We start from the raw sequence: 12,981 nt of genomic DNA on the forward strand, positions 1-12,981 counted from the left end.
CAGGGGGAGGTAGATTTGGTGAAGGATAACTTGGGAGAGGGTTATTGGTACTGGGTGATTGGGAGGAGGGTAACTTAGGAAGATGGTTTATGAGATATCAATGATTATGCTGATGGAGGGCACTGTTCGCTAACTATCTTTTGAGGTATCCAGCCCAATATGATGATGAATGGAAACAGTTGTTCAAATTAGCATCCTTTGGAATTGTGGGGCAGGGATTGCGTGGGGAGGGAGTTGTTAAACTGAAAGAATGATTAGAGAAAGAGCCAACACCCTAACAGGGACAAAGCTATTCAGGACGGTAGTGAGGGATGAATGAATAGGTGCTGATAATCACAAAGACCAAATACTGGAAAATGGGAGTGTGAGGAATGAGCTAGTGACTTAGGCAAGACATTATCTGGAGCAAATGCAAAGAACTATAATTGGGAGGGAGATTGGAGTTAGAGAGTGATATGTTGAATAATGTGTTTTTTGGTCCTAAACATGGTCCTACTGAGAAAGCAAGATTGGAGAGTGACTAGTGATGGGGTTGCTGTGTTGATATGACAGTGATTTCGGGAGGCAGTGGTGAGAGCAGAAAACTCTAAGGGAGAGAACAAGAAGATTTTAAATGGCATTTTAAAATGCTGTGGATGAGAAATTGTCATAGCAAGGCAAGAAAATAGTGAAGATTATTCTGAGAGAAACTTATTGGCTGGGAAATTGTGGACCAGCATTTTAAATGAGATGTGAACAGTGCATGCTTAAAGAATAAGTTGTCAGAGGAGCAGGGAGATAGAAGGTGTGGTTCAGAGATCAGGGCCACACCACAACGATACATCACATCATGTGCCTCAAGTGGAGGATGGTAAAACCAAGTGGAGAAGCTTCATTTAAAGGAACGGTGCCACCACCATTCAGTTATATCTCTGCCAACTGAGGATTGTCCATGTGATTGTAGACGATAAGCTCATGGACGGCAAGGGCTGATTCATACTTAAAGCAACATTGCAGGCAGAGTACAGGAGACGGTCAGTGAGAGCATATGCACACACAATCCACGTGGTCAGAGCTGGGAAAAGAGACGAGGTCAGCCCCCAATAGCTAGGGAGGTCAGGTGGAGGGAGTTATTAGAAGGCAGAAGTACCAAATGCCTAAGTGGGGATAATGATGATGGCTGATATACAGAGGAAGGCTGTAGGATTTTGAAGAGAAGTCAAGCCTGCAATGACAGCAGGAAAGTTGACGAGCACTGAAGAACTGACCCAGTTAACATTCTGGGGACCCGGGTTTGAATCACACCATGACAGATCGTGGAATTTGAATACGATAAAAATATCTGGAATTGAGAGTCTAAAGATGACCATGAATCCATTGTTGATTGTCAGGGAAAAACCCATCTGCTTCACTAATGCCCTTTAGAGAAGGAAACTGCCATCCTTACCTAGTCTGGCCTACATGTGACTCCAGATGCACAGCAATGTGGTTGACTCTTAACTTCCCTCTGGGCACTTAGGGATGGGCAATAAATGCTTCCTTGCCAGTGACACCCTTGTCCTGTTAATGAATAAAAAAAGGAAAAGAAGAGGGAGGGAAGCAGGAAAATGAAATGATAAACTCAGCACTGGAGCAGCATCAGAAAACTGAACAAAAAAATAGAGGGGATAAATCTGCGCTGTCAAAATGAAGTAGGTTAAAGATTGGGCTGGCATGGCTCAAAGTGAAATTCATGAGGAACTGAGAGGAGCTAATGCAGAAGTTCAAACTGGATTTAAAGTAAAAAGCTAAGTGAAGTTATTGCAGTAGAAATGGCAATGAGTTGAGGCAGCTCAGTAGAAATTGACATTACAATAATCAGAGGATTGAGACAAGTACTTTCAAAGAAATTGAAATATTTTCAGCCTCTGTTTGAAAGCTGTTATAACTGTGGCAGAAAAAATGCACTGGTGATTGAGCTAAGTCCTAATGGACAACCACAAGGCAAAGGATTACATGTTGAATGAGAGAACCCTAAGAAGTATAGTTCCTGGCTGGGCCAACATTCATTGACCACCCCTAGTCACCTTTGAGAAAGGAATGGTGAGCTAGCTTCTTCTAGGTGCACCTATTGAGCTGGTAGAGAGGGTGTTCTATTTTGATTTAGGAACACTGAAGGAGCAGCAGTATATTTCCAAGTGAATAATAGGAGTCACTCGGAGGGAAACTTAGAGGTGGTGGTGTTTCCTTATATCTCTGACACTGTCCTTCTCAATGGTAGTGGTGGTGAATTTGAAAAGGGTTTTTGGAGGAGACTTATCCAATTTCTGCAGTGCATCTACACAATACATCATTTACTTTCAATGACACAAAACTGTGGGACTGGTTTGAGAATAGTCTAGCAATTAGGGGCCCACAATCCCTTTAACGTATTTCAACCCTTGAAGTCCCATGAGTACAGGAGTTTCTCAAAAACATGTACCTCAGGAGATGCCGTCTCACCTTCAGTGATGTCTTCAAATAAAGCTGCAAGCCCTGTAACAAAACAATTTGTGCTTGGAGATTTGCTGTTACTCTCTTCTGTTTTCTCTGATCTGATAATGTTGCTTCCTAAACTTCAATTATATTTCCACAGCAACCAGATCTCATGTGAGGTGACTGAGTGTTAACTGAATGAAGCGTCACATCTCAAATTCAATACTACCCTTACACTATCACCATCACATCTCCCATTTCCACTGGAGTCTCTTTGTAAGAGATAGAAGACTTTGCATTTGCATAGCACTTTTCACAACTACCAGACATCCTGAGCACTTTTCCAACAATTAAGTATTTTTCAAATGTTAACACTGTTGTAGTGTAAGAAACAGGACAGCAGGCTGTACACAGTCAACTCTCACAAGCAGCAATGAATTAATATCAGATAAACATTTGAGAGATTGTTTACTCTGAATCAATGGCCAGGAGATAGTAGGAACTGCAGCTGCTGTAGAATCTGAGATACCAAGGTGTAGAGCTGAATGAACACAACAGGTCAAGCAGCATCAGAGGAGCAGGAAGGCTGACGTTTTGGGCCTAGATGACTTCTTCAGATTTCTGAAGAAGGATCTAGGCCTGAAACATCAGCTTTCCTGCTCCTCTGATGCTGCTTGACCTGCTGTGTTCATCCAGCTCTACGCTTTGGTATCTCAATGGTTAGGATGCTGGGATAACTCCATAATAATACCAGTGGATCTTTAATCCTGCTGATGGGTTTATTATTTCATCTGAAGAATGGAAGAATTGGCCCTTCACCTACTGCACTGGGACGTTAGTTCATTTCTTTGACAAGTGCCTCAAACCCACAATTGTTTGACTTAAAATATCAGTACAACCCAGTAACCACCCTGACACTCAAAGAATAAGGATAGAGCGAAAACCTGCTGTTTCATCATGTAGTAAAACAAATATAGCCTCCCAAAAAATAACATTTTACCTCCTGCCCCTATCCTGTCCTGTTTAAACTGGATCATCTATTCATCTGTGAAATGTAGTAACAGCACTTGTTACACGCTCACAGTGCCTGGTCTCCAATTGTCAGTTGCCGGTCAGCTTCAGTTTGTGTGGAGACAGTCTATCACTTTCTGCTGGTTATTTCAAATCTGCATCACTACTTTGTCTTGGTTTAAATAGAATAAGGAGTTTGCTTTCTGACGGGAATAGTTTGTGTCTTTCTGCTGTAGCTGTAACCTTGCTCTCCCTCATTGTCTACAGCAGATACAGGGAGGTTTCCTGATTCAACAGAGACTGACTGAATCTGTCTGTTCATTTTCCAACGTTGTCTGATGGGACTTGGGGCTGATTTCTCTCCCTAAACCAGGCTGGTCCTGACCATGGTTTATTTCCAAGTAGATTTCAGTGAACTTAGCGCAAACTCTGGAGTAGGGGGCATTGGCATCAAGACAGTTTCACTTTCCTTAATGTTAGTTTACAGTTTAAATAAAAGATTTTTGGTGTCCAGTTTCTATTTAAAGTCCCACTATCCCTAAGTCCCTGCCCCTTGACTGTAAAGACTGATCCTGAGTCCATTGTAACCAATTCCTACCGGACCCCCAGCTCTGGTATGAGTTCCACTGCCCTCAGTGTGACTGCACTGCACTGATCTATCCTGATTGCCATGGGAGAAAATCAACAGGAATCCTCTGAAGTGATCCTTCTACATCTTAATGGAATACAGACCACCCCCACCCCCTCATACTCTCTCACACACATACAGACACACACACACATCCCAATGAGCCCTCACTTCTGGAGTACTCACCACTTACTGTCTGCTCCTGAGCTCCCAGTGGCTCCCGATCCTCTGGCTCCAGCAGTTGTTCACCAGGGACTGAGTGAACTCTCTTCCAGGAAGTTACACTGAGTCAGGTAATGTTCCATGAGGAATAGCAACCGATAGAACTGCGGATGCTGTTGATCAGGAACGAAAACAAAGTTGCTGGGAAAGCTCACCAGTTCTGAGGAAGGGTCACTGGACCCGAAACGTTAACTGTTATTTCCTTCACAGATGCCGCCAGACCTGCTGAGCTTTTCCAGCAACTTTGTTGTTGTTGTTGTTGTTAATGTTCAATAAGGTCCGTAGTGATTGGTTTGGACTCCATTGTTTTCACTATTGGGACTACAGTTTGCTGCCACCCAGCACACAGACACTGCCCTACAGCTGACAGCACCAGATTTTTTTAATCACACTGCAGTTCTGGGACTTTCTACTCTACAATCCAAAGGGAGCACAGTTGACAGTGAAGAGGGTTTTCTAAGATCACAAAGGGATCTTGATCAGTTGGGTCTCTGGGCTGAGGAGTGACAGATGGAGTTCATTTTTGATAAATGCGAGTTATTGCATTTTGGTACAACAACAGGGACAGGACTTATACAATAGAAGGGTCTTGGGTGGTGTAGAACAGTGGGACCTAGGGATTCGGGTAGGTATTTCTTTGAAGTTTGCGTCACATATAGACAGGGTGGTTATAAAGGCATTTAGCATGCTTGCCTTCATTGCTCAGTCCTTTTGAGTATAGGAGTTGGGAAGTCATGTTGAGGTTGTACAGGACATTGGTGAGGCCTCTTCTGGAACAGTGTCCAGTTCTATTCAGCCAGTTATGGGAAGGATATTATCAAACTGGAGAGAGTTCAGAAGAAATTTACTTGGATGTTGGCAGGTATGGAAGGTTTGAGTCCTAAGTGAAGGCTGGTAAAGTTGGGACTATTTTCATTGGAGCGTGGGAGCTTGAGCAGTGACCTTACGCAGGTTTATAAAATGAGGGGTATAGATAATGTTAATGGCAGATGTCTTTTCCCTAGGAAAGGAGAATTCAAGAGTAGGGGGGATATTTTTAAGGTGATGAGACAGAATTAAAGGAGGGGCAGTTTATTTTACACGAAGGTGGAATGTGTGTGTAATGAAATTCCTGAAGAAGTGGTGGATGTGAGTATCATTACAACATTTAAAAGACACTTGGATAAGTACATGAATAGGGAAGGTTTGGAAGGATGTGGGTTAGGAGCAGGAAGGTGGAAGTATTTTAATTTGGGGTTATGTTCGGCATGGACTGGTTGGAAAGAAGGGTCTGTTTCCATGCTGTATGACTATGACAGACTTCAGCATTACTACTTACCTACAACTGAGTGGAGTGGATTGTCACTCCTGTAGTTGAGAGGCTGGAAAACCTACAGGAACAGATTTTACATTGTCACAGTAAAACAGGAGTGTAACTGTGCCAGCAGAGAACTGAAGAACTTTGTACAACTCAGTTAGATCCTCCTCAGTGTTCTCTGCTCTAAAAGAAATGACCCCAGCCAATGTAGTGTCTGTTCAGAGCTGAATCATTCCAGCCCAGGCAACATCCTATGTATTTTGCACACACTTTAATGCAATCACATCCTTTGTATAGTGTAGCAGCCAGAACAGCAACACAATATTCCAGCTGTGGCCTAACTGCTGATATATGCAGCTCTGTCATAACCTCCCTGCTCTTGTATTCAAAGCCTTGACCGATAAAGGCAAATATCCCATCTGCTTTCTTAACTTCCTTATCTACCTGCTACCTTCAAGGATCTATGCACATGCACATCAAGGGCCCTGAATGAATATTGCAAATTCTTGGCACTCCTAACATTTCACTACCTCTCACGAGAGACTGACATTTGAACCCTGTGATAATGAGTTAATACAAGCTGGAGGAGCCTCAGCCAAGTTGCAGATAGAATTAAACTGGCACTGAGTGAAAGGGGCCAAAATCACTAATGTTTCTATTGACATCTTGATTGTTTCTGGTGGCAGACTGGATGCATAGAAAAGCCCTTCCTCACCAATTCTGATGCAGGTCACCAACCTGAAATTTTGTTTCTCCCTCCACAGATGCTGCCAGACCTCCTGAGTATTTTCAGTGATTGTTATTCAGATTTCCAGCATCTGCAATATTGTAATTTTACACTTTACTTGGTTTTGGGACTAAGGGATATAATCAGCAGAGAAGAACATAGACTTTCTGACTCACATTCCTGAACTAGAAGATACTTCTCATCTTTATCACATTTTTCAGGTTGCAATTCCTCCTTTTGTTCTGCTGGGACTACATACCTTTGGATACATCCATTTTGTTCTTATTTGTTCCACATTACCACCCATTTTTTGCCTTACTCTATCATCCCCTTTTCCTGATGCTTCATTCCTGCCCTCCAACCTATCCACTTGCTGCTGCTTTCCCCTGAATCCATACTTGTTTGAGTCTGTTCATCTCTAACACCATCCACTTGTGACAAAAGGTAATCTGAAACATTAACTCAGCTTCTCTTCACAGATGCTGTCTGACCTGTTAGTTGCTGACCAGCACAGTCTGGTTTTCATTTCAGAATTCCAGCGTCTGCAGTATTTTGCTTTCCCTTTTAGCTACAATCAGACCACCCAAGGTATTCAAAATCCTTTACAAGTGTAGGTTTTAAAGAAAAACGAGCCTCTGTATTCTGTCGAGTTTAATCTTCATTTCTGATTTTTGTGAAATTTCTATGGGGTGAGTCGCTAATATTTCTAGATGAACAAATTGTATTTGCTGTATAGTGTGATAACTGCACAAATCATTCAGATCCTGTTAAATGTCCCACAGTCGGTATGTCAGTATATCTTTAAGAGAGGCACTCCTGATATTGTCATTATATCATAGCATGTGACCTAAGAGTTATAAAGGTCTCATACTCCATCTTACCCTGGATCACTTGAAGCACAACATTCTACTGGAAGCATGATTTTGTTTTTTAAAATTCATTTGTAGAATATGGCCTTCACTGGCTAGCCAGCATTTATTGCGTATCCCCAGCTGACCTTGAAAAATCGATAGTTAGCTGCTACCTTGAACCACTGCAATCCACATGACGTGCGTTGACACACAATTTCTTAAGGGAGGGAATTCCAGGATTTTGACCCAGTGACAGCGAAGGAACAGTGATATATTTCCAAGTCAGGATTATAACCTAATAGCTCATTACATTACAGGAAAGTAAAGTTTGAAATAAATGTAAATTATTACATTTAGTTTTAATAAATTTAAGTTGGATTCTTTATTTTAAAAAAAAACTAGGCACGATTATCATCAGAGATAATGGGAACTGCAGATGCTGGAGAATCTGAGATAACAAAGTGTGGAGCTGGATGGACACAGCAGGCCAAGCAGCATCTTAGGAGCACAAAAGCTGACGTTTTGCGGGCCCAAAACGTCAGCTTTTGTGCCCCTCAGATGCTGCTTGGCCTGCTGTGTTCATCCAGCTCCACACTTTGTTACCACGGTTATCATGTTATGTTACAGGAAATAATATAAGTTTTCCTGCATCAGATGAAACACCATTAGAGGCAAAAATCACACTAGGTCCTGTTACAGTGCATGGTTGAGCAGCACCAGAATGTTGCATTTGAGAGTGAGGATAACGGGGGCTTTTTTCGGAATGGCAGTCTTTAGCTAGAGTTCTGCAGGCATCGATGTTCACATTATATATTAATGATGCCAAAACACTGAATGTATTTGACAGGCAGTTAGATAAAACATTTGGGGGCAAATAGGATCAAAGGTTATGGGGAGAAAGCAGGATTAGGCAACTGAGTTGGATGATCAGCCATGATCATGAAGAATGGCAGACCAGGCTCGAAGGACTGAATGGCCTCCTCCTGCTTCTTTCTTCTATGTTTCTATGATCTGGATGAAGGAACTGATGGAAGTTTACATATGACACAAAGATAGGTGGAGGAACAGGTAGTGTTGAGGAAGCATGGAGACTGCTGAACAACTTGGACAGCTAGGAGACTGAGCAAAGCAGTGGTAGGTGAAATATAATGTGGGAAGATGTGAGTTTATGCACTTTGGTAGGAAGATTACAGGTATAGTATTTTATACAGGAAAAGACTTTGGAAATCTGGAGCACAAAGGGACTTAGTCCTAGTTCGGGATTCTCTTAAGGTTAACGTGCAGGTTCAGTTGGCAGTTAGGAAGCCAAATGCAATGTTAACACTCATTTCTAGAGGGCTACAATATAAGAACAGAGATGTACTGCTGCAGCCGTGTAAGGCTTTGATCAGAACCAGATTTGCAAATTGTGAGAAGTTTGGGTCCATGTCTGAGGAAGGAAGTTCTGGCCTTGGAGTGGGTGCAGAGTAGGTTTATAAGAATGATTTCTGGAATGAGGTGCAGTTGAGGACTCTGAGTCTGCACTTGATGGAGTTTAGAAAGATGAGGAGGATCTGACTGAAACTTATAGAATACTTACTAGATAGAGTGGACATGGAGAAGATGGTTTCATTAGTAAAAGACACTAGGACCTGAAGGTACAGCCTCAGTGTGAAGGGAACAACCCTTTAGAACTGAGATGAGGAGGAACTTCTTCAGCCAAAGGGTAGTCAATTTGTGGAACTCATTGCTGCAGAAGGCTGTGGAGGCCTAAGTCATTGATTGTATTTAAGACAGAGATGGATGGATAGATAGATAGATTCTTCAGTTGGTAAGGGGATCAAGAGTTATTGGGGGAAAAGGCAGGAGAATGGTGTTGAGAAACGTATCATGATTGAACGGTGGAGCAGTCTTCATGGGCCAATTAGCATAATTCTGCTCCTATATCTCTGTCTTTGAACTCTTACAACGATATTGAATGATGTTATGCAACCAAATTTCGCTGGAATTGATTCAGCTAATGAATTCTGGTTGTTTACTTTTGAATCTACAGTTCAGAAAGAATGGAGTGACAGAGACAGAACTGAGTAATATTAAGGAGACCCTGGTGTTCTTTGACCTGGAAACCACTGGCCTAGGTATTGACCATCAGATCCAGGCTGGAAACCCTCTGCTTTGTGCCAAGGCATTGCATCACACTGTGGAAACAATCGCGTTGCAGTCAACAGTTTGTACCTGTGTGGGAACTTTACTGGGAAAGATGGACAGACCGATAGTAGAATTAGAAAGTTGTTGGCTGAATGATCACATGCAACTGAGCAGTAAACACACATCAGTCAGTAAGAGCAGTTGTGAGAGTTCAGAGGGAGAATGAGCAACAGCAAATGGAATATTGTTAGACTTGGACAAATCTCAGTGTCACTTATCACGAAAGACAAAAGCACACTTATTAAAGTGGGATCACCAGTCTGTCTGTATTTCACCCACACCACACCAGCAGTTGATTGGGGTCTGGAATGCACTGATGGAAAGTGTTGGAAGCAGGAGAACTCGGTGTTCAGAAGAAATTGTCTAATTATCAGAGGAGAAAAAGTTTTGCAGATATGTGGGGAGAAGCAAGAGGAGTGGGATGAGCAGAGTTGCTTTGACAGAGTGGGTTCAGACATGTCAGACCGAACGTATCCTGTGCTGTTTCTATTGCATGTGTCTCTCTGTCTCTCTCTCTGTTTCTCTCTCACTCACTGTTTCTCTCCCTGTCCCTGTCTCTGTGTCTTGTCTGTCCCCCTCTCTGTCTCTCCCCCAGCCTGGTCTATTCGCGTGTCTCTCTCCAACTAAACACATCAGGGAGGGAGAGCTATAAAATTCAGTTTGGAAAGGACGGTTGTATTTTAACATTATATACTTATCTCTTCAAGAAAAATTGTGATATAGTGCAGCTGTTAGCAGTGAGTGGTGAGAATATCTTCAACAGGTACATCCTGCCCAGCAAATCCATGTCAGCGGGAGCTACAAACGTTACTGGAATATAGGTCATGGATGGAATCTTGTACCTAAGAGGAGAGCCTCAGACAACCTACAGTCTCCAGGATACCATGACAGCTTTCCTCAAGTTCCTGCAGTCACTGGGCAGGCATCTGTTAGTAGGCCACAACATCTGGAAACTTGATGGTCCAATTATTCTGGGAGCCTGGGAGGAGTTGTCCATGAAAGATTAATTTGCAGGATGTGTGACTGGATTCCTGGATTCCTTATGGCTGGCCGAGGAAGTTATTCCTAGGACAGAGGTCAGCAGCTATCATCAATCTGATCTAGTGCAGAAAAGTTACAAAGCTAACATTGAAGATGTGAAGAGCTTGCAAAAGCTGTATTCCTTTCTCAAATTTACTCCAGAGCAGAAGCAGAAAAATCACTTTTCTGATCTCAGCTTGAAAGTAGTATCTGCTCAGGCAGAAAGAAACAGAATAAAACCAGTAAATCTTGGAAATGAGTGTCCTGGAGCTCTATTTTGACATTGACAAGGACCAGTATGTCTCATTTGCCAGTTTTAATTTTTTTCCCCCACCTAGGGATAGCTTCTTGTTCATTATAAAGAACTATTCTTTAGGCTGTCTTGACTGCAAAGGGCTGTGAAGCCTGGGTCATTAAGGGAATGAAGGGTTAAGGAATAAGGCAGGAAAGTTGATTTAAGGATGATCAGATCAGCCATCATCTTATTGAATGGCAGAGCTGTTTTGATGGGCTAATGGCCTATCTTTGCTGGTATGTCATATGGTCTTCCTAATAAACATATGATGCAGGAAGTTAATCTCAAAGCTACAATTAGCACATCAGCAAAATGCTGAATCGGAGCAAAAAACCATGCTCCAATCCTAGATAGTCAGGACCAATTTATATCAGATTCTCAAGATTTTCCAAACAGTGAGAAGTTGCTAGTTTATTAATATTTTACTAAGCCGCCAAGGAATTGACAGGCACCACAGCTTCCTTACAGTTCACAAACAGTACTTTTCCTAATATTCAAGACATAAATAATTTATTCATTGTTTCTTGCTTACTGATTGCTTCAGGTTGCTGCATTGTTGTAATCTGTACTGCTGTTTTCGTGTATGTTACAATATGTACGAATCAATAAATAAATAATATTCTGAAAATTATGTCTGTCAGTTATCTAGGGTTCTTCACCACCCTCCTTCAGCCTGCACATGTGGATTGAGTACGAGAGAAGCCCCTCAGATAGGAGGTTCTTCTAGTCAGCCACTGCAAACAGAGCAGGCGTAAGGAATACCCATTCCTATATGCTGGGGGCAATACACAAATTCATTCATGGCTCCAAGACACAGCTTGCTTGCCTTGGGTATCTTGTTCAGGAGCCAAATATCAAGCATAGCTGAGATTATGTACTTACGTTCACTACCAAGCCTGATCCTGTCCTCCTGTTTGGTCAGCCTTGGATCAATAACAGGACTGCTCCCTCACTTGCCTTAGCCTAGGAGACAGATGCTCTCTACAAGTCAAGTGGCATTTTCCAGTTCTTCTCAGGAATACATTATTCAGTCTTACTGAAATGAGAGATGTTGCAGAAGCTATTATTGACCAGTCACTGTCTCACACTGAAAATCACAATTTATCTGAAATGTTCTTGTATGTCATATATTTTCACACAGGGATCCATTTTCTACAAACAAAAAGAACATGTTCAAGTCTTGGATAATAAAGTGTGAAGCTGGATGAACACAGCAGGCCCAGCAGCATCTCAGGAGCACAAAAGCTGACGTTTTGGGCCTAGACCCTTCATCAGAGAGGGGGATGGGGAGAGGGTTCTGGAATAAATAGGGAGAGTGGGAGGCGGACCGAAGATGGAGAGAAAAGAAGATAGGTGGAGAGGAGAGTATAGGTGGGGAGGTAGGGAGGGGATAGGTCAGTCCAGGGAAGGCGGACAGGTCAAGGAGGTGGGATGAGGTTAGTAGGTAGGAAATGGAGGTGCGGCTTGGGGTGGGAGGAAGGGATGGGTGAGAGGAAGAACAGGTTAGAGAGGCAGAGACAGGCTGGGCTGGTTTTGGGATGCAGTGGGTGGAGGGGAAGAGCTGGCTGGTTGTGTGGTGCAGTGGGGGGAGGGGACGAACTGGGCTGGTTTTGGGATGCGGTGGGGGAAGGGGAGATTTTGAAGCTGGTGAAGTCCATATTGATACCATTGGGCTGCAGGGTTCCCAAGCGGAATATGAGTTGCTGTTCCTGCAACCTTCGGGTGGCATCATTATGGCACTGCAGGAGGCCCACGATGGACATGTCATCTAAAGAATGGGAGGGGCAGTTGAAATGGTTCGCGACTGGGAGGTGCAGTTGTTTATTGCGAACCGAGCGGAGGTGTTCTGCAAAGCGGTCCCCAAGCATCCGCTTGGTTTTCCCAATGTAGAGGAAGCCACACCGGGTACAATGGATACAGTATACCACATTGGCAGATGTGCAGGTGAACCTCTGCTTAATATGGAAAGTCATCTTGGGGCCTGGGATAGGGGTGAGGGAGGAGGTGTGGGGTTAAGTGTAGCATTTCCTGCAGTTGCAGGGGAAGGTGCCGGGTGTGGTGGGGTTGGAGGGCAGTGTGGAGCGAACAAGGGAGTCACGGAGAGAGTGGTCTCTCTGGAAAGCAGACAAAGGTGGGGATGGAAAAATGTCGGGTGGTGGCGTCGGATTGTAGATGGTGGAAGTGTCGGAGGATGATGCGTTGTATCCGGAGGTTGCTGGGGTGGTGTGTGAGAACGAAGGGGATCTTCTTTGGGCGGTTTTGGCAGGGGCAGGGTGTGACGGATGTGTTGCGGGAAATGCGGGAGACGCG

This window comes from Stegostoma tigrinum, chromosome 26 (genome assembly GCF_030684315.1).
Source record: "Stegostoma tigrinum isolate sSteTig4 chromosome 26, sSteTig4.hap1, whole genome shotgun sequence".
Taxonomy (NCBI): Eukaryota; Metazoa; Chordata; class Chondrichthyes; order Orectolobiformes; family Stegostomatidae; genus Stegostoma; species Stegostoma tigrinum.